This window comes from Emydura macquarii, unplaced genomic scaffold (assembly GCF_026122565.2).
Source record: "Emydura macquarii macquarii isolate MOO-44397 ecotype Brisbane River unplaced genomic scaffold, CSIRO-AGI_Emac_v2 contig_1790, whole genome shotgun sequence".
NCBI classification, from domain to species: Eukaryota; Metazoa; Chordata; order Testudines; family Chelidae; genus Emydura; species Emydura macquarii.
The window spans coordinates 30,007,406-30,030,375 of NW_027131927.1; positions in this window are offsets into that span (position 1 = coordinate 30,007,406).

Consider the following 22,970-nt stretch of genomic DNA (forward strand, 5'->3'; position numbering starts at 1 on the left):
CCCTTCCCCCCATCCACCCTACAGTGGAACTGACACATCTGAAATAACATTACTCCTTGAAGTGATTTTGCCCAAGGTCACATAGGCAGAGAGAGGAACAGAACTGAGGTCTACTGCCTCACACTCCTGTATTATATCCCAAAAAAATCTGGCAGGAGTCTGGTATCAGAGGTAACACACCCTTTTGGATGATTTTGTGGTGTGTATATATAAAGTCAAAAGACACAAAGTTGACTTAATTTTTAAAAATAAGAAGATATAGTACAATCACATATTGCTTTCTCTTGGATGTCACCACTAACTAAACCAAAATTGATAAGGAAAAGGCAGTGCAAGGGCTAAGAAATCATATAGATTATTTCTCATTGTATTTTGCCCATGATAAAATAATACTTTGCATTTATATAGCACTTTTTGCCCAGAGATCTCAAAACTCTTTATGAAGCTGGGACTAATTTTACATATAGAGAAACTGAGGCATAAGAGATGACGTGACTTGAAGGTGACACAGGCAGTCACTGAGAGAGCTAGGAATACATCCCAAGTCTCCTAACACACTCCTGTACACCAGGCTATGCTTTTGTAGTAATTTCCCACCTACTCTATGAATGTCTATTGTAGGTTGCATTGGTGGTTCTTGCTGTGGTATTTACTCTTGAAACATTATAGGGATGTCTGGCTCTGTATCAATTTTATAACTCAATGTCTATCCATAGAATTGTTGCATGCCCCATGTCATTGTTTGTCTTTGTCTTCCTTGTAGATCAAAACTACTGCAAATAGCAAAATAAACTCCCGAGTATAAGAGTAATGCTGGAAATGTCAGCCCTACAACACCACAGGCGGTATATTTGGGCTATTCCCTCCTTTTTCTTCTTCTTCTTCTTCCATCTCCCACATAGAAAAATAGGAAATTGCTTTCTGACTTCCAGACTGAGATGGAGTAGATGAGGTGGCTACAGGACATTACACCCATTATGGGATTTGAACATATTCTGATGAAACTGCATGCAGTTTAATGACACCTAAAGTAATATACATTAGAATAATTGACAAGTGAACAGACATTAGCTGTAAACCATTGTTGTATCATAGAAGCACTTTAGTCCTTAGTTAAAATATATTATGAAATGTTTAAAAAACTGGAAATATTGGCAGAGTGTAAATGAAAAAAACCTCATTTACGAATCTTACTGCAATAATTACCTTAGTCTAAATAACGATTCATTTGGCCCAGTGGGAGAGTGGAATGCATTGACCCCCAGCTGTTGAAACACTGAAGATCTGCCATACAAAAAGCCAACATTACCTGAGCTGGAGCCAGCTTCCCCAGTTTGTCAGTCACATACAGATAGATGCAGTAGTTATTCATGTCATTTTATGATGTTTCATGGAACATTTGGCCATTATGACATTTATGATGCAATGAAATAGATCATAAAATGTTGTAAATTGTTGTGAACAAAAGCCATGTTCCTACTTGCAATGGATACTTTAGACTCAATCAATGCGTTGGTGGGCTGAATTGAAATTCAGGTTGAATCCATATATTTTATTTACCCAATGACAAAAACCCACATCTCTAACCTCTCCTGCTATTGACTGAAAGAGGGCAGGCATGTCATGAGGCCTAATGGTCTTTTCCTAGTCAATTCCTCATGGTCAGGCAACCTGAATAAGGCCAGCTAGAAATAGCAATGATGCATGCTAATCCATCCTGGAAGCTTGGAAGAGTTTTGCAAACCAAAAGAGTTTCAAATGTGAAGATGGCTAAATGTGCATGTTTTTACCTTGTGAAGTGGTGCATGTAAAGTGCTGCAGAGAATGAACCATATTCACTATATAAAGATATACTTAATTACTGATATTTAAAGAGGGACTTTTTCCATTGGGAAACAAAATCATTTTTATCTTTCTTAATATATTCCATTCCAAATGAAGGGTAGATCTACGTCACAATCAGAGGTGTGACTGCAGCATGTATCTGATATAGGGTTGATCTAGCTAGCTCCAAATCAATAGCACTGAAGCCATGGCAGCATAGGCTGTACCAGCCCAGACGGGATGTTGGTTAGGTACACCAGCAGCTAAGCCATGCTGCCATCCATGCTGTTGCAGCTTCACTGCTATTGTTATTTGAGCTAGCTAGATCAAAGCTAGCCCAGGTAGCCCAAGTATCCCATTTCCAATCCACAGGATTGGGGAGCCATAAGATAGCTAAAAGTGATCTTTGTTCCTCACCCTATTATACTTGTGCCAACCTGTGCTTGGCTGGTCTGGAGAACCTGGGTTTTAACGTACACATTAAGTGTACACCTAAGGAAAAGCACTACTCATGTGTACCAAACTAATTTAGCTTTACAGTGAACTTTCTAGTTCTTTCAATTGCTGTAAACTTCTTGAGAATTGTTTCTTAATGTTTTGGGAAACCCAGTTTCTGGAATCCTTCTTCACTTATTTCATTCTCCAACAAGGTATCTCCCTGTGAAGTGGAATGCACACAGTATTTGGAACCAGGAGATCCTAAGTTCCTCTCTCACCCTTCTTCCATGGACAGTTCTAATATATGAGTGCACTTCATAAAGCTTAACAAGCGAGGCCTCACTCCACCCCAAGAAACAGAGAAAGTAAATTATCAGCATCCCTAATTTATAGATGGATTTAGGTGAGCCACAGAAAGCTTGAGTAACTTGTCCAAAGTCAGACAGGAAGTTTGTGGTCAACTTGAGAACAAGACACAAATTGTTATTGTGGTAGACCTATGTCCTAACTACAGACTCAGACTTTAAGGCCAGAAGAGACCATCATGGTCAGCTATTCTGACCTCCTGTACATTGTGGCCACAGAACCTCACCCACCCATTCCTGCAATAGGCCCATAAGCTCTGGCTGAGTTACAGAAGTCCTCAAATCATGATTTAAAGGCTTCAAGTTACAAAGAACCCACCATTTGCTCTTGTTCAAACCAGTAAGTGACCTGTGCCCAACACCATAGAGGATGACCAAAAAAAACCCCAGGGCTTTTCCAGAACTGACCTTGGGGAAAATTCTTTCCTGACCCCAAATATGGGGACTTTATTGAGTCTCAAACTAATTGCCTCAAATCTCTCTACATACTGTAGCCGTGTCATCTGTATAACAGGGCTCTGTGCTTATGCACGTTTTTAAAGGACTGAGATTTACAGAAGATAAAGCAGAATGTAAATGCAAAGTATTATTCTTATTAGCCATATTTTTCAGATGGGGTATTTAATAATAGAGCTGACTGGAAAAGGGAATTTCCTTCATGCAAAAACATTTTTCCAAAAGGAAAAATTCTGAAAAATTCCATTTTATGAGAACACGCTCATTTTATGAGTTTTTCACAGTCCTCTTGGCTGCCCAACTCCCCAGGTAGCTGCCTCCTGCTTCCTGGGCAGCTGCATGTTAGGGATAGCTGATTTCCTTGGAAGCCCAAATCCGAGGAGGCAGCTGTCCAGGGATTTGAAGAACAAGCAGCCCAAGCCGCTGCCTCCTATTTCCAAGGAAGGCGGCTGTGTGGGGAGTTGGGCATCCCAGAGCCTGGGCTGACCAGCCTTCCTTTCTTGGTTCCATAACAAATTTTGACAGCATCGACACATTCCTTTGCAATGTTTCAATTAAGTTGAATTGGAATTTTCTGATGGAAAACTGTTCTGTGGGAAAATTTTCAACCAGCTCTAATTTACACACAGAAAAATTCAGTGACTTGGCTGGGAGACCCTAGGAGGTATTTTCAAAGGCACTCACAGCTGACCTATTGAAAATGCTGCTACTCTATTCCAAGTTCACTTTAGAACTAAGAGCCCCAAGTTCTAATTCTGGGCCTATCACTTTCTTGATGTGTGACACTGGCTAAGTAACTTTGCCTCTGTTAGTTCATGTGTGAAAAGGGACTAATTCACGATCCCCCATCTTTCTGAAGGGCTTATGGTAAAATAATTAAGTCACTAAGTAGGTAAATGAGGCACTGTGGTCTTGCTGGTTAGGTATGGACTGTGAACTAAGAGTTCTGGGCACTTATTTGGTCTTTGACCTTGGGCAAATCAGTTAAACTCCCTTTCTCCTCATCTGTAAAACAGTAATAATATTTATTTGCCTACCTCACTGGGGGTAGCATTAAAGATGTTTCCAAAATTCTTTGAAAAGGTAAAGTTATATAAATAAGGAATTGTTAAATTATCTTCATCCATCTTTTGTAACTTTGGAGAGGACTGAGTGTAAACAGAGAGGAACGAGTATCCCTTCCTCTACTCTAGGCCAACTGGTTCCCAAAAACCCTGGGCAGAGGAGAAGATGCTCTGTGATAAGAGAAGAATGGCATGGAGAAATGTTTGGCAAAAACATTTTCTGCAGAGGGAGAAATGAGTTGAGAGAGAAAGTACGCAAAGTAGCAATGGAGCTTTTCCAGGGCAAGTTTCAAATAAGTCTTCCTGGAGTCACTGATTAAAATGAAGACAGAATTGGTATAGACACCTTCTTCCTCAAGACAGATACTGTCAACATAAATTTCTAAAAATGCATTTTTGTTCTTTTAAAATCAAGTGAGTCAGGCACTTCACACCTTTCCACTTTTAGGCTCTGAAGCCGCAAAGATTTATGCATGTGCTTAACTTCACTCTCTGTGAGTTGTCTCGGTGATTTCAGTACAACTATTCATAGTATAGGAAATTCTGTATGTTGCATAAGTGTTTATAGGTATGACCTTAATTATTAATGATACTTTCATATTATTCTATTAAACGTGTATACAGTGTGTGCATATATATGTACATCCATATATAAATCCATACAGTATAGACAGACATTATGCCAATGTTAATCGCTCATTCAACACTAGTTCAAATCCACATTGCTAGTGAAATAAAGGCAGTATTAGAATTTATAATTACTATCAGTGGGAATTTAAAAAACTTCAGCTCACCACAGTACAGATTTTAAAACATTGCTTAGCATATTGCTGTTTTTTAAAAAATAGGCTGGCATAAAATAGTTAATAATTTTAGATAATTTTTCCCACAAAAAAATGTGAGTAAACAAATTATTTGTGATTATTCTTAGTCTACTGTTCAATTGCTGACCCGCTCTACCTAAAATGATCACAATGTGCTGGTAGCAGATTGCGGTCTGGCACCCTTTTAACATCTGTCCTTATGGACAGTGAATTATATGCCCCAATCTCATTTAGAAAGTGACACACAGAGATGCACAGAGGATCTGAAATGATGATGTTGCCTTTGGATGTACACCATTGTGCTTGTATTTCTGCTAACATTTGGCATGAACATCATATTCAGAAAGGGCTGTTTGTGCTGTCTTCTTTTTTGCTACAAAAGATTGCTAATTGTGACCTGGTTTTAATTATAGACAACTATTATACGCAAATACCATACAGTGCAAAGGGGATGATCTCTCTGACATGGCAATAAGAGGCAACGCACAACACAACACTAATTAATATTCCTTTGTTGTTTCATGAATAGAGCAGGAGAGGAAAAGGCTGTTCTTCCCACCTTCCTGTCCTCCTCCCAGCTCCCTCCCCAAGGGAATCTTACTGATTAATCACAGTTTACTCAGTGCTGCTGCAAACAGTGGACAAAACAATAATAATCCTTCGAGTTTATCTAGGATTTTTCATCAGTAGTTCTCAACACACTTTCCAAATAAAAAGTATGTTATCATTATCCCCATTTTACAGAGGGGAGAACTGTGACAAAGAGACGTGAAGGAACTAGCCCATGGTCACACTGTAGGTCAGTAACAGGAATATAACTCAGGCCTTGAAATTCCTAACCCTGTGCAACTAAAACTATACTGCTTCTCATGCTATGATTTGTAATCTTAGTAGGACAGAGTGTAAATTTGGCTCTACCACTGAGCTGTATTGAATAACTGATGGCCAAAGAAAGAAGTAAAATATATGTAAAAGGAAGACTAAATTTAAGAATTAGCTATATGGTTAAACTTTGTCATTAAAATCACATATTTGTGTAGATTGTGTGAGTCTTCCATTTTTGGTTTAGTAGTTTGTTTGTTTTTTGTTTTTTTTTAAGTGAACTTTCTAAGCAAATCCAGGAGCCAATAGAGTCCTGATTATTCATGTTTGAGAACAGGACCCATCATTGTCCTTGTGGCACATTCGTAAATAACCATAGAACTGATTCAAAAGAACATATGAAAAAACTTGGAGAATTATTCATTTTGTTAGGATGATTAATGTGTTCCACACAATCAAGAAAGGGACTGGGAGTTGGGGGGAGAACAGTATGTTATCTTCTTACCTATGCTGGATGATGCTTTTGTTTCCATAGTCATATTTTTAACCACTTTTAAATAAGGTTTTGTATTAAATTACTGATAATAAAAAGCTATTTTAAAATAATAGTATTTGTGTGTGTGAGCAGCTACTCAGAGAAATGTGAAGAAAAAGAAATGTCATTAAAATAAAATTACCAAAGAATGGAATTTTTAAAATAAAGTTCAATTACTTCTTCATCTATGTCTGTGGAATATTTAAGGATTTGGGGTTTTGTTTGGTTTTTTGTTGTATTTCTGCTATTTCTTTTTTAAAAATCAACTGTTCTAATCACTTCAAATCTTTCCCCATTCAAATTCTGATGCAAAAATTCCCCTCACTGCAGATGCTCACCACTATTTCCATCACTGACTGGTTATTTCAGAGACAATAGGAGACAAACTGTGGCCCTTATCCTGCTGTCTCACCATGAGATCATCTTGATCATCTAGTCTGACCTCATGCACATCACAGACCATAGAACCTTATCCACCCACTACTGTAATAGATCCAAAACCTCTAGCTGAGTTAATGAAGTCCTCAAATCATGATTTGAAGACATCAAGTTATAGAGAATCCACCATTTACTTTAGTTCAAACTAGCAAGTGACCCACGCCCCATGCTTCAGAGGAGGGCAAAAATCCCCCCTACACCCCCAGATCTCTACCAATCTGACCTTGAGGAAAATTCCTTCCCAACCACAAATATAGTGATCAGTTGGACCTTGAGCATGTTGGCAAGACCCATCAGCCGGACACTTGGGAAAAAATTCACTGTAGTAACTCACAGCCTTCCCCATCTAGTGTATCCGCTCAAGCCATTGAGGATATTTGCTACTAGCAGTTGCAGGTGGGCCACATGTTATTGTAGGCAACTCATCATACCATCCCTTCCTTAAACTTACCAAGCTCAGTCTTGAAACCAGTTATGTTTTTTTGCCCCCACTGCTCCTCTTGGATGGTTGTTCCAGAACTTTACTCCTAGGAAGGTTAGAAACTCTCATCTAATTTCAAGCCTAAACTTTTTAATGGCCAATTTATATCCAATTGTTCTTGTGCCAACATTGGCCCTTAACTTAATAATTCCTCTCCCTCCCTGGTATTTATTTTTCTCATTCATTTATAGAGAGCAATCATATCTCCCCTCAACTTTCACTTTGGTTAAGCTAAACAAGCAAAATTCCTTAAGTCTTCTCATGTAAGGTAGGTTCCCCATTTCTCTGATCATACTAGTAGCTCTTCTCTGCACCTGTTCCAATTTGAATTCATCTTTCCTAAACATGGGAGACCAAAACTGCACATGGTATTCCAGATGAGGTCTCAACCAGTGCCTTATATAATGGTAATAAAACTTCTCTGTCTCTACTGGAAATACCTTGCCTGATGCATCGTAGGATTGTATTAGTCTTTTTTACAGCTGCATCATGTTGGTGACTCATAGTCATCCTGCGATCAACCAATACACCCAGGTCTTCTTCCTCCTCTTTCGCTTTTAACTAATAAGTCCCCAGTTTATAGCAAAAATTCTTGTGGTTAGTCCCTAAGTATGCTACCTTCCATTTTGCACTGTTAAATTTCATCCCATTTCTATTACTCCAGTTTTCATGATCATCCAGATCTTGTATGGTATTCTGGTCTTTCTCCATATTTGCACTAGCTCCCAACTTTGCATCATCTGCAAATGTTATTAGCACAAGCTCACTTTTTGTGCCACGGACATTAACAAAAATGGTAAATAAGTTTGGTCCCAAGATCAATCCCTGAGGAACTCCACTAGTAACCTCACTCCAGCCTGACAGTTCACCTTTCAGTATGACATGCTGTAAGTCTCTCCTTTAACCACTTCCTTATTCATGTTATGCTGAATTCCTTTTTATTGCTTGTATTCAGAGAGAGAAGCAGCACAGGATCACAGAGAGATGCAACACAGGGAGCGTCTTTATTGAACTGACCAAAAACCATCCAGGACTGGCTGAGCTATCCCCTAATAGTCTAACTCTATTGCTATGGCAACAAGTTAAGCTCTGTTGCTGTGGCCAACCTAGACAATTATGCAAGACACAAAATACACAACATACTCCTCCCACCTTAATGAAAATGCCCATTTAACAGAACAATTGCTAAAATAGGGAATGAGGGTAGACTGCCTCATTTCCCAGCTAAACCCTGAGGATTATTCTGCCCCATAACATGGGTTTGCCCTTGCTAAAGATCCAGACATTGAGGAGGCCTTCTCTCTCTAGGTGGATTATGGTGGACTTCTGGTGTTCTTGCACCGGAAGGTGTTATTGGTGCAGGTCTAACAATGGGCTCATGACTTGTTGTTAAAACAGGTGAGGATGTTGTATCTGCTCAAACAGGGGAGGCGGTTGTATCTGCTGCAGAGGTGGATGGAGAAGGGGAGTCAGGAATGGGTGACTCTTGATTCCATGATTTCTCACTTGTAATGGTGAGATCAGGCAATTCAAATGGAGATGTGTCCTTGGGACATGTATGACCTGGCAACAACTGATCTACATGCCGCCACCAGGGGAGATCATCTGCAGTCTGGACAGTGTAGGAAGCAGGTCTTGTTTGGCAATGACTGTAGCAGGGACCCAGTAAGCTCCAGAATCTCCGAGCTAGGACATGATGTCCAGGACTAAAGGTTCGGTCTTTTGCTCTGTGTGCACGTCTGATTATTTGGTTCTTCTGTTAATGTTGCACAACTTGTTCTGCTTTGGAGGGTTTCAGCAGATCAAAGCAAGTGCGCAGCTGTTGTCCCATCATTAGAAAGGCTGGAGATGCTCTGGTCGGAACATGTGGTGTGTTTCTGTAGGTTAGTAAGAAGGTGTCCAGACACTTTTGAATGGACGAATGTCCCCTTGCAAATATTAAAGCTTGTTTCATGGTCTGCACAAACCTTTCAGCTATTTCATTGGTGGACTGATGATACAGTGCTGAAGTGATGTGATGTATCCCATTTGCTTTCATAACATTTTCAAACTCCTGAGATACGAATTGCAGTCCATTGTCACGCATAAATTGTTCTGGCAGATCAAAACAACTAAAGATTTCACACAGTTTGTGGATAGTCCTTTCAGCAGTAGTGGACAGCATTACAGAGACTTCTGGCCATTTAGAGTGGGTTTCTACAACAGCCAGGAACATGCTTCCTTCAGATGGGCCAGCAAAATCAATGGGAATATGCTGCTATGGGTGTTCAGGCCAGTCCCATGGGTGTAGGGGAGCCAACTGAGGCATGTTCCTCATACTCTGACATGAAATACAAGATCTTGCCTTCTCTTCAATGGCACTGTCCAGGCCAGGCCATCAAAAGTAGCTTTGTGCAATTTCTTTCATGTGCACTATTCCATAGTGACCTGAATGTAGCTGTTCTAACATCTGTGATCTCAGTAGTGGTGGAACAATAATGTGCATCCCGCACAACAAGCAACCAGCATGGATTGATAACTCCATCCTCTTGGACATGTAGGGAAGAAGGTTGGGTGAGACCTGAGAGTCCCGTAGAGATGTTTCATGCATCATTAGGTCCATAACTTGGGACAGTACTGGGTCAATGCAAGTTGCCTTCTTTATTTGAGTAGCAGTGATGGGTGTGTTCTCTACCTATTCAAAGTAGATTTTTTCTGGCTAATATCTTGATGTTTAACTGGTAAAGGCAGTCTTGAGAGACCATCTGTGTTGCAGTGCAGAGTGGATTTCTGATATTTGATCTCATATGTGTGTGCGGAAAGCAATAATGCCCATCGTTGCATACGACTAGCAGGAAATGATGGAATGCCTGTGAATGGTCCAAAAATTGATGTTAGAGGTCGATGGTCTGTGAGAAGTGTGAATTTCCATCCAAACAGGTACTGGTGAAATTTCTGAATTCCGAAAACTATTCCCAGTGCTTCACGTTTGATGTGGGCATAGTTTGTTTCTGCATTGCTTAAGGTGCATGAGGCAAAAACAATGGGTCTCTCCTCTCCCGAAGGCATAATGTGTGACACGACTGCTCCCACTCCATAAGGGGAGGCATCGCAGGCCAACTGTAGAGGTAAGGACAGATCAAAATGCGTCAGAACCTCTGAATTTAGCAATGTGCATTTAGCCTTGTTAAATGCAACATCACAGGCTTCAGTCCACTTCCAGACCTTGTTCTGGCCAAGTAGTTCACATAGTGGTTTTAATAGTGTTGCTAACTGTGGAATAAACTTTCCATAATAATTTAATATCCCTAAAAAGAGTGAAGTTGGCTTAAGTTTTGAGGAGGTGAAGCTTCCACAATAGTCTTGACTTTTGCAGGAGCCTTACGAAGGCCAGTAGCATCTATGATATGTTCCAAATATCCAACAGAGGGCTGAAAGAGTTCACATTTGTCTTTGCAGACTCGTAGGCCATACTCTTCCAGTCTTTGTCAGGCAGCCTCCAAATTCTTAAGGTGATCCTTCTCATTCTTGCTGGTGATCATGATGTCGTCAAGATAGCACTGGACTCCTGGAAAGCCATTCAAGATCTGGTCCATAGTCCTCTGGAACAAAGCTGAAGCAGACGTTATTCCGAAGGGCAAGCAACAGTATCGGTACAGCCATCGATAATCACGATAATCAACAGCTCTTGGGACTTCTCATCAACATGTATCTGTAAATACGCCTGACTCAGATCAATCATGCTGAACTTTTGTTCACCAGTCAAGCCAGTGAAGAGGTCATCGATGTGGGGAAAAGGGTATTGCTCTGCACACAACAGTGACCTTTAAATCCCCACAAATCTGAATTGAGCCATCTTTCTTCAATACTGGGGTTGCCCATTGGCTGTGGGTAACTGGTACTAGGACTCTATTTTTGACCAGGCGCTCCACGTCCACTTCAACCTTTGGTCTGATGACATATGGCACAGTTCTGGCTTTCACACATTTTGGTTGGCTGTCAGGCTTAATGTTCAATTTTACAGTGATTCCCATCATACTTCCCAGGTCCTCTCCAAAAACAGCAACATGTTTCTTTAATACAGCTATCAGACCTGTTTCTTCTTTAGCCATCCTGTGCACTTCTGCCCAGTTCAGCTGGATCTTCCTAAGCCATGATCTTCCCATTAAGGCTGGGTAATTGCCTTCCACCATAAACAGTGGCAATTTAGCAGTCTGTCCATTGAGCTCTGCCTTAACATCAGTAGTGCCCAACATGGGTACACTAGAGAAACTGTACGTCTTCAGAACAATTTTTGTCAGCTTAAGTCAAGAGATGCTTTAGCTTCTCTTTATACACAGTGTCTGAGACCAGCGAAACTGCTGCACCAGTGTCCAGTTCCATGCGTACAGGTTTACTTTCCAACAGCAGGGTTACCCAGTTTTCATGTGAGCCAACTGCCATGGACAAGACAGGGAGTGGCACTTCTTCTTCTGACTGGGTGTCACTTTGATCATCCTGAGTCTACTCTATCACATGCAGATTTTCCTTTTTGGTCCACCAGACAGCAGGCTTCTTTTTCTCCGGTTTGCCTGTTCTGTTTGACTCTTCTTTCTTTTGTTTGCAGGCACGCTCACATTGTCGACACACTAGGTCTTTACACCAGCATTCCGATGCATGGTGACCCAGCTTTCCACAGCAGTAACATTCCTAGCTCTCCACTGTCTTGTGGAAAGGTTCTTGTGACACCTTATTCACGCTGGTTGATGCACTGAGTTGTTGGGCTTCCTTTGCGGCCAGCTCCATAGAGATTGCAATTTCATGGCCTTCTGCCAAGTGAACTGGGCCTCTGTCAACAGGTGCTTCTGTATTGCTTCATTGTTCAGACCACACACTAATCTATCACATAGGGTGTCATTTAGTACTTCATTAAATTCACAGTGCTGAGCAAACTTCAGAGCTGCTACAAATTGCACAATTGTTTCACCACATTCTTGATTCCTTTTGTGGAACCTAACTCTCTCTGCAATTACCAGCAGGTTTGAGAAAAATGTGCCTCCAGGATTTTCACAATTTCACTGTAAGATTTTGTCTCTGGCTTATCAGAGTGCACTAAGCTGCGCAGTAAAGTATAGTTTTTAACTCCTACAACACTTTAGAAAATGGGCACCTTCTTTGCATCTATAATTTCATTTGCAATAACAAAAAAGCTGAAAATGCTCAGTATATGAGTTCCAATTCTCTAGAATCTCATCAAAAGGTCCCAGGGACCTATAAATGTAGCCATTCCTGCCCCCCTTTTCTTTAGTTCTTTCTCTTGTCTTGTCTTTTAGTGTATTTAATTCATGTGTGTTGTGGTCATTCACACACAATTGCTGGTGATTTCCATTCACCAGCACTGCTTTGTTTCTGTCTGCTTCATTTTGGTCAGAAGCAGAGCCTGTTTTAGTTTCAGTTTCAATTGTCAGTGTAAACAGCCCAGCCCCCAAACAGCAAAAAGGTTTTTTTCTTCCATTGATTTTTACTTTTTTGCCTGTGCAGCACAGGTCGAGCCCATCCTCTGTCGCCACTTTTGTTATGTTGAATTCCTGTTTATTGCTTGTTTTCAGAGAGAGAGAGAGATCAGCAAAGGATCACAGAGAGATGCAACTCAGGGAGTGTCTTTATTGAACTAACACTAAACACCAGCCAGGACTGGCTGAGCTACCCCCTAATAGTCTAACTATTGCTATGGCAACAAGCTAAGCTCTGTTGCTATGGCAACCTAGCCAAGACACAAAATACACAACAATTCACCTTTCAATTCTCATATTAATCACCATCTTCTCCAATTTTACTAATAATTTCTCATGTGGAACTGTATCAAATGCTTTACTGAAATCCAGGTTGATCTACTCCATTTTCTTTATCTAAAAAGTCAAGTTATCTTTTCCAAAAAAGAGATCAGGTTGGTCTAGCATGATCTATATTTTTTAAAACCAGGTTGTATTTTATACCAATTACCATTTATTTCTACATCCTTAACTATTTTCTCTTTCAAAATTTGTTCCAAGACCTTGTACACAATTGAGGTAAAACTAATGGGCATGTAGTTTTCTGGTTCACTTTTTTTTCTATTGTCTTAAAAATAGGTAGTATATTAGCAATTCTCCAGTCATAGGATGCAACTTCCGGTTTACGGATTCATTAAAAAACTTTGCTATGGGGCTTGCAATTTCATGTGACAGTTCCTTTAATATTCTTGAATGGAGATTATGTAGCCCTCTTCCCCCCCCCCCGCTCCAATTTGGTCCCATTATGCTTTTTGAATTTGTCTTCCACCTCAGATGTGTTCATTTCTACAACCACATTCTTATTTCCATTAGCCACCCAGCCACTATCCCTAAGCTCCTCATTACCCTTATTAAAAACGGAGGCAAAATATTAATTTAGATGTTGGGCCATGCCTAGATTATCTTTAATTCTCCATCCATCCTCGATGATTAATGGTTCCACTTTTTCTTTCCTTGTTTTATTTTTATTTACAAGACTATTCTGTTTTTGATGTTTGCAAATTTCACTTCAAATTGCCCCCCACACAAACGCACTTTTTCTATTAACGACCTCCCCCAAAGGAAAAAAAAGTACAATCAGACAGGAATTAAATCCAAGAACATTTTTGAGCAAATCACTTCACTTTTCTATGTTGGTCTTGTATGTTTAGATGATGAGCAATTTGACAGAGCGATTGTCTCTTAATTTGTGTTTGTACAGTGCCTAGCACAATGAGGCCTTGATTTCAGCTGGGGTCTCTAGGTGCTACTGTAATACCAATAAATAAGAGGTGTACTGTAACAAAATACAGACAAAAGAAAAGCTTGTTTTCTTGCTGCGTAGCTTCCATGGAAGGGAAAGCACAGTGCCTGTTTGAATAAACCTCTTCCTTGCTGGTTGGTCAGACAACAGAAGCCTGTTACTAACTTTGTTCTTAATGTTTGCCAGATAAGCAAATCATCCTGTGTTCAGTGTTTTTCATAAAAGTCATGTTTCAAACCAATGAGCTTGCACATTTATAACTTAATCTCACTGTAGTTCAATGAAACCACCTGTATAATGGGCATTACATAATAGTATTTAACTCCTCCTCCAATGGAGTTCAAATAATTAATTACAAGGCCCTTTGAGAGTAAAGTCAATAGATATGGGTCTTAGAGAGATTTGTGCTCTAGTAGTTTGAGCATAGCAGTTTAGGAGCCATAAACTCCTGAGTTCTAATGCTAGGCCTGACATTGACTTCCTCTGTGACCTTTGACAGCCCCTGTGACTGCTCTGCCTCAGTTTCTTCAGACGCAAAGTGAGGACAATAATCTATTTCTCACAATAGCAACATGATGAGTAAGTAGTCAACATTTATGAAGCTTCTGCCCTATGTGAAAGAGTCATCACTTTCCAAAACTTACCACAATGCAGCATCTGAGAACCACAGCTTTTCCCAGTGCTGACAACAGGAAACATCTGTGATATTTCAGGCACCACAGTGTGATAACTGTGGATGAATGTTGAGTTTTTAATGATGAATAGTACAAGTGCAAAGAAGGCCTACTACCACTTACAGAAGGGGCTTATTGTATCAGCCATAGGTTTTGCAGCTTCCGAAAACTGTGTCTGATGATCTGAGCCAGGATCAGGGCAGTCAATCTACCTAATGATATATAGTGTAATACTCCATGTCATAGAGGATTTCAACACATTTCCAAAAGATATGCAATATGCACACATCTTTTCATAGTCCCTAATTTGCCACACTGAGTCCTGTGCAAGTCTCTGCGGCACTCATTTCAACACTGTCAGCTATTTTCAATTCAGATTCACTGCTCACCTGAATTCCAGAGACTACATGTCAGATGGAGGACCAAAAGGGATATCTGTGAAAAAAGAACCAGCTATACAAACCTTCCTACTGCTTAACAAGAAACAGCGTCACATCTCTGTGTGCACTGTGCAGAGGCAGGGGTGTTTGCCTTGATCAGTGTCTCTGTAATGTCAAAGAAAAGTGAAAGTGGAAGCATAGAATAAACAAATAAAATCTCTCATAGAACTTCAATCTTGTACCCATAACACTGAACACCAGACAGAAAATGTGTTATGAAGAAGCGGGGGAGGTTACCTTGTCAAGTTTCTACTTACATCAAGCAGACATGAAAAGAAACAAATTCTTATGATTTGTTATGGGGAATTTACATCATAGACTCTCAGCAAATGTCTCAACTTGAAAAACATCCTTTTTGAAAGACATCAGCTAGCATACATCTTTTTACAGAAGCCCCCAGACTGAAATTCATGTGTTCTAATTTCAGGAGCTGGTACGCACATGTGTCATCTTTGCTGCTTATACAGCCACCCTCTCATTTCATTTGCCAGTTTTTCTGTCTACTTGACTGGTTCACCATTTAAGTCTTTATCTATAAATCACACTGATATATACACCACTTTGTCATCTTTTTGTTTCAGAACAGATGTACAGTAAGGTAAGAAATGTTTCTAAATAAGAAAGAAAACAAAACACAGGCTGGAATACATTTGGAAATTCCGAACAAACAAAATTGTGTTATTGCTAGCTGGTGGCATAGTAGGAAGTTAGCACTTACTGAGTGAGTAAATGAACATTTGTTCCTGTTTACAAACAAGTAGAGGCCAGAGGCTTAACAACCCACGTTTTAGGTATAGAATCCATCAGGAGGAATTTTTCTGTACGGGCTGCTGGGATGTGCACACTGTCGTGGCAGTTCTGCCACATTAGCAGAGGGTGCAGCAGATGCTTTCCTCAGCATTCAGTCAACTCTGCATAATGACCATGGCTTTGCCTCATCTCACTCGTCTGCACTCCCTTTGCAGAGTCTTGTACCACCATCAGCTGTTGAGCAGGCAACATAAGTCGCAGCTATGTTAAGAAGGGACCCAGTGTGTATGGAAGATACTTCTGGCAATCGCCTTTTTGCCCCTGCATAACATAATGCCAGCCACACTTGAGAAAATGTCTGATTTTATTTTATACTGCAGGAAAGAGTTCTCCAGGCTATCCAGAATGACATTTTTCTGGATTTCTGTAATACCCTGAGGGTTGCAATTCTCTCATTAGCTAGAGTATTTACTACCAGCACTCTTACAGAGATGTCTTACTTTCATATTGCAAACAGAATCATGCTGACCCAGAATGTGAAATTATCTATTATGATCATAGACAGGAATGTAGGACTTGCCATACTGGAATAGACCCAATGCCCATCTAGTCCAGTATCCACTACAGGATGTGTCAGAGTGAGGTGTAAACCCTGCAGTAGAGAGAAAAGGGGTGATCTACCTCCTACATTAGGTCTCATCCTAGTCTCTAAGAGTTAGAGATCAGCTTAAAAACTGAAGCATGAGCTGTGATATCCCTTCCAAAATTTTGGCAAGCTTTAATTATAACATTTCTGGATGGTCTTGTTATCCATATAAATGTCCAATCCCTTTTTGAATCTTCTTAAATTCTTGGCCTCAACAACTTCCTGTAGCAGTGAGTTCCACAGTCTAATTACTTATGTGAGAAAGTATATCCTTTCATCTATTTTGAATTTCCACATTTAATTGAATATCCCATTCCAATCTGCCTCCTCTATTTCATTCAGTATTTTATTTACTTTTTATCATAGACCCTCTAATTCTTCTGCTTTTTAAGGTAAACAGTCCCAATCTTTTCAATCTCTTCAGAACAGAGTTTTTTCCATTCCCTTGATCATTCTCATCACTCTTCTCTGAATCCCCTTTAATTCTATAGTATCCTTCTGAAATTGGGTGACCAGCACTGCACACAGTATTCCTGATGAGGCTGCTGCACTGATTTATAAAAAACTATTATAATATTCTAGGTATTATTCATCATCCCATTCTTTATGCATCTGCCTAATATCTTGTTATCCTTTTTGACTGCAAGAGCACGACTGAAGAAAGATCTTCATTGAGTTGTCTACAGTAATTCCCAGGTCCCTTTCATGAGCTGACATGGTTAATTTAGAACCCTGTAAGATGTTTGAGTAGTTTACATTTTTCCCTCCAATGTGCATTATTTTGTCTTTATGGACATTGAATTTCATTTGTCCTGATATTGCCCATTCACCTAGCTTGTTTAGATCTCTCTGAAGTTCCTCACCTTCCCCTCTGGTTCTAACCTAGCATAAAAAAAACCATTGTGCTATCTGCAAATTTAACTACCTCAACGCTCATTCCCTTGTCCAGATCCTTAATATATTAAACAACATGAGACCTACCGTGGAACCTTGAGGCACTCCATTATTAACTTTTTGCAATAATGAAAACTGGTTATTTAATCCTGCTCTTTGTTTTCTGTCACCTAGCCAGTTTTTGATATATTACAACGCTTTGCCTCTCACCCCTTGATCACTCAGATTCTTTAGTAGCTTCTTGTCTGGGATCTTGAATATCTAAATAAATTATGTGACTGGCTTTATCCACTGCTTTATTGAAATGTTCAAAGAATTATAAAAGATTAGCAAGATATGATTTTCCTTTGTAGAAACTGTACTGATTAGATATATAATTTCCCATTTCACCCCTAGAACTCTTTTTTATATGTACAGTAATTAAGATATGCGTCACCTTCCAATCCTTTGGAACATTGGTGGATTCTAATGAAAGACTGAATATTTATGTTAGCTAGTCACACACTTCTTATGTAAACTCCTTCAACTCTCTTAGATGTATACCATCTGGGCCTAAGGACTTATTGCATTTTAAATTATCAGTTTTTTCCAAAACCTCTTCTGACACCTCAGTCTCTGACAGTACCTTCTCTTTATTACCAGAAAATAACAGGTCCCAGGTAGTTCTCTCCCCAACATCTTTAGCACTGAAGAATGACACAAAGAAATCATTTAGCTTCTCATATTGTCTTTATCTTTCTGAATTGCTCCCTTTAACCTCTGATTATGCAGCAGATAATAAATTGGTTTCCTCATCTGGATAGGCAGCAACAAATCCGGCAAAAAACTTCTGAGTGATGCTATCTGACAGTACATTCACCCTGGTGGTAAATGTCACAGTTCTGGGCATCTGTTTTCCACCTCTGTGATCCACCAGGGCACCCACTCTGAGTTTCTGGCTCCTCTGGAGTTGCCTCACTTGTATGGAGACACACATTTCTCACCCTTATGACTGGGGTATTTTCATGCTGCATTGACCCGTCTATATAGTGATATTGCCAACAAAAGACAAGCTGCGTAATCAGGTTTCTTTTGCCTTCTCTTCTGAGACTGTTAATGGTGTGATTATCATGGTTAATCTACCTCTCAGTTTTTTCTAAGCAAGCACATTTTATTATTAAAGTAAAAGCAATACAGGGAAAACATACTAAAAACCATAAAAAGAACTACCTGCATGCTAATAAGCTTATCAGTGATCATCCCCATTCCAACATGGGCTTTGGAAGGTGACCTGTTCTTTCAACTCCACACAGGGGTTTTCCTGCGGTTTCAAGTTCACAACACCCTTTGCTCAGAACACCACTATTCATAACGCTGAGTGTCACTCCAATTTGGGCCTATTAAAACACCATGAATAGGCCATCAGCCAGACAATGGGTTTCCACTCAAGGCACAGCTTCACAAGGCTGGATTTGGAGGTGGGTCATTTGCATTCCCCTCATCCTAGTATTTCCTAGGAAATCCATTTCACACATACTGTCCCAAAAAGTCCTTTGATGTTCCTAATACTTCTCAGGCCAGGTCTACACCACAGATCTATATTGGTATTACTAGGTTGCTCAGAGGTGTGAAAAATCTACACCCCGGAGCAACGTAGTTACACCAACCTAACCCCCAGTGTACATAGCACTATGTCAACAGGAGAAGCTCACACATGGACACAGCTACTGCTTCTTTAGGATATTGCAGGATATTGTCATATCTATCACAGTATAGTTAGCAGGAAGACAAACTTGGCTACCAGCATCCTAACCTTGCCATCTGACCAAACAGAGTTCAGGAAAGTTCTACAACACAATATCAGCAGCAGTGCTTAAGAGAGACCTTTATCCTATGATGGAGTGATAGGAATGTGTAGATATGGCATATAGGACAAAGTTACTGGTCTGATAAGAATAACAAACCATATTTGCACAATGAAATTTATTTGTGTAATAAAATATTAGATGATGCAATAAATCACCATATGGCTGCTTGCACATTTCTGCAAAATCACACACACACACACACACACACACACACACACACAGTAACTTTTTAAAATAACCTTTAAATCTCTGAATATCACATTAGTCAATGCAATATTTTTTCTAAGATACAGAACTTGGGGATACCCTGCTATTTAGAAAGTCAGATAGCCATGTTTATGTCATGTTAGTGTGTTTATTAGGTCATCTCTCCAGAAGCACTTCCACACTTTGTTTTCTGCAGCATGCTCAGTATAGTCATTATAGTCACTCATAACTTTTCCTCCCTTAAGCATAGGCCAGATCCTGCAACTGGATACACGTGGGTAGACTCATATTGTCTGCGGGGAGCCCAGTTGACTTAAGTGGGACTCCACATGAGCGGAAGAATCTTTCCCATATGGATCCAGTTACAGATGCCTATCAAAATCTTATCAAAACTATCTGAACTGCCTCGGTTTGCAAAATTTGGATGAAAACATCATGAGAACAGGCTCTCACACAAGATTTCTGCTGCTCTTGTTTCCAATCAGGCTGGAAATATGCCCTTTCCCATGGTATTTTGGCTTTTAGCAGTCCTAGCTGGATCCCAGAAGTAAATAAAAATGAAGATAAAAGAGTTAACCACATTTTGAAGAATCTTCACAAAAGGCTTTTGGTTTTTGAGTTCAGTTCTAGAAATGACCAAAGATCACAACAGCTGCTGGAGAGAAATTCTTATATTTTTCCATACCCTACTACAGAGAGAGAAACTTCTGCCTAGAACATCCCTTTCCTTCCAATGCAGAAGAAGGAAACAGTTCAGGGGAATCAACTGCTATGTGAGTGTTGGATAACAGCAGGTTTGGGAAAAGTCAAGCAATATACTCTCTGTATACTAGATTCTGGCTTCATATCTCAAACACTGATTAAAGTAACAGCCCAGGAAAAGACAGAGGCATATGACAAAAAAGCTTGTCTATAGTTAAAAACAAAATGATAAAAGCAAACAGAGTTATAATTAGTCATTTTCAACAGTAGCTCCACCAAAATCCCCAATGACACACAGTGTACTCAGCAAAAATGGAAAATCTTAATTTCTCTGTCTTCATTAATTCTAATAGTTTTCTTAAAATGAGAAAGTATCATGTGTGGTATAATCTGTGCTTTCCTGCTCAGCTTTACTTTCAGAACTCCTTCAGTATATATAAAAAGCCCTTGGGAATTTCCAGAAGGCCCTTAAGAACTGTATCAACACAGTAAACATGGGCTAGACAGGAAAGCAATAATAATTAGTACTTATACAGCACCTTACATATATTGGGCAATCTGAAAGCATTTGACAGACCTCAATTAATTAATTGAGTCATGCAACACTGCTGTGAGGTAGGTAAGTGCAGGTAGACTAGTTAGGCACACTCCAGTGTTGTGAAACTCCCTTTTACCCAAAACACTTTTGTGACCACCAGCCTGAACACACTCTTGAATTTTATGAAACCCTGAGTTGATGACAGGTTTGGGTGTCTCAGATAATCATAAAATCTAGGTTTACCTGTACAATGTTGTCAATGGAACTGCTTGGGAATTTTTTCATGAAACAGTTTTTCATCAGAAAATGTCTATTTGTTGAAACCAAAACTTTTCACAGGAACATGTTGGTTTTGACAGACAATGTTTCTTGGGTCCAGAACAGACTCTCTGGTCAGAAAGTGAGACCCACCCCTGAATCAACAATGGACTGGGGCTCAGGGCACTCACTTGGTATGTAGGAGACTCTAGATCAAGTCCTGAATCAGGCAGAGCAGGGACTTGAACCTCAGTCCACACACATGCCAGGTTAATGCCCAAACACTGGGCTACTGGATATTCTTGGATGGGACAGTGGGTCCCTCTCCTTTTTTTCACAAAAACCTTCAAAAAGTTTCAGTTTCATCCCACTACAGAACAGGAAATGTTTTGAAAACTTAAACATTTTATCTGGGCCAGTTAAAGTGGCCAGATAGCAAGTGTGAAAAATCAGCACTGGGTCGGCTATAATAGTCACCTATATAAGAAAAAGCCCCAAATATTGGGACTGTCTCTATAAAATTGGGACATCTGGTAACCCAAGAGCCAGTTCTGGTGGTTGTTCTCATTGTGCTCAGATATGAACGCAGGCACTGTGAGCCGAAAATGGAAGCCAGGAGTAGACCTTGCCAAAACTCTGAATTTCCAGTTCACAGGAAATTTTGACATTTTGCAATTGTGTTTCATTCCAATTCAGACCAAAACCAAATTTTTCAAAATTTCAGCAAGCCAAAAATTCCATCAAAATTTCATTGTAGATTAGTATTGTCCCAATGGCATCACCTTTAAAAGTCTCTAAACACCTTTCATGTTACTTAAAAATGAAAAAAAGGACTGTTTTCAAGACCCATGTAAAGGGTTAAATTTTCAATGCACTGTGTAGAGATTTTTCCATCTGAAAAATGGAAACACTGATGCATGATATTTCCAAAACAAAATATGCTCCCTGGGACCAAGGCAGCTGCTGAGTGGCATTGACATAACATGACTGTCAGCCTCAGGGCTGCTATTCAGTGGTGGGCACAGTGAAAGTGACAAGAATCACATCAATTTCAATCAGCAGCCACCAGAGCTTCAAGTTTCTGCAGCTCCAGGGCAGCCTGGCCATGCGAACTGCCCTATGGCTTCCAGACTATCAGTCTGGGTCCTGACTTTCAGGGCAGCCTGCTCACCAGGCTGCAAGGAGCCAACTAGCCCAGGAGTCTGGAAGATCTGAGATCCCTGCCCCTGGACAGTTCACATGACCAGGTGCCCTAGAGCTGCTGATTCTGGAAGCTTGTTCCAGGACTTCCAAGATCCCAGCTGTATGGCAGGGATCCTGGGAGACCTGAGAGCCCTGGCACAAGCCAGTATTCTCTAGGCTTCCAGCTGCAGAACCAGAAGCTGAGCCTTGGCAAGAACCCAGACACCCAACAGGGAGCACAGAAGCCTGGGTATGATAAAGAATGAATGTGTCAAACAAGATGTATAATGGATTGATACATATTGTGTCAAAGAGAGATCCATTTAATGTCATCATTCTATGAACTGATAACTTCATACATCTATTATACATTCCAAAGCCTTCTTTGTAGGTCTTTTGTTATTGTTTTGGCTTTTTGCTTAGGATAATATTATTTGTCTATTCTTTTTTGTTTGGTCACTTTTCTGAATTAATAGATCAGAAAAAACACCAAGAGGAGCTCTCCTACTCAGAGAGCTAACAAATGGTTTATAAGCCTTTGTACTTTTGTCTGTACATTAACTTAAACATTTTTGGTATGGTATATTAGGATTTGACTTTATAACTCCCATTAATGTTAAAGGGAATCATATAGAAAAATCTCTACACTGTGCATTGAAAATTTAACCCTAACATGGGTCTGGAAACCAGCTCTTTTTTCATTTTTAAGTAACATGAAAGGGTTTTAGAGACTTTTAAAGGAGATGCCATTGGGACTATACTAATCTACAAGTCCCACTGCACCTGCTGAACAACCTTTGATTTCATGGAAGAAAGCAAAAGAAAGTTAGAA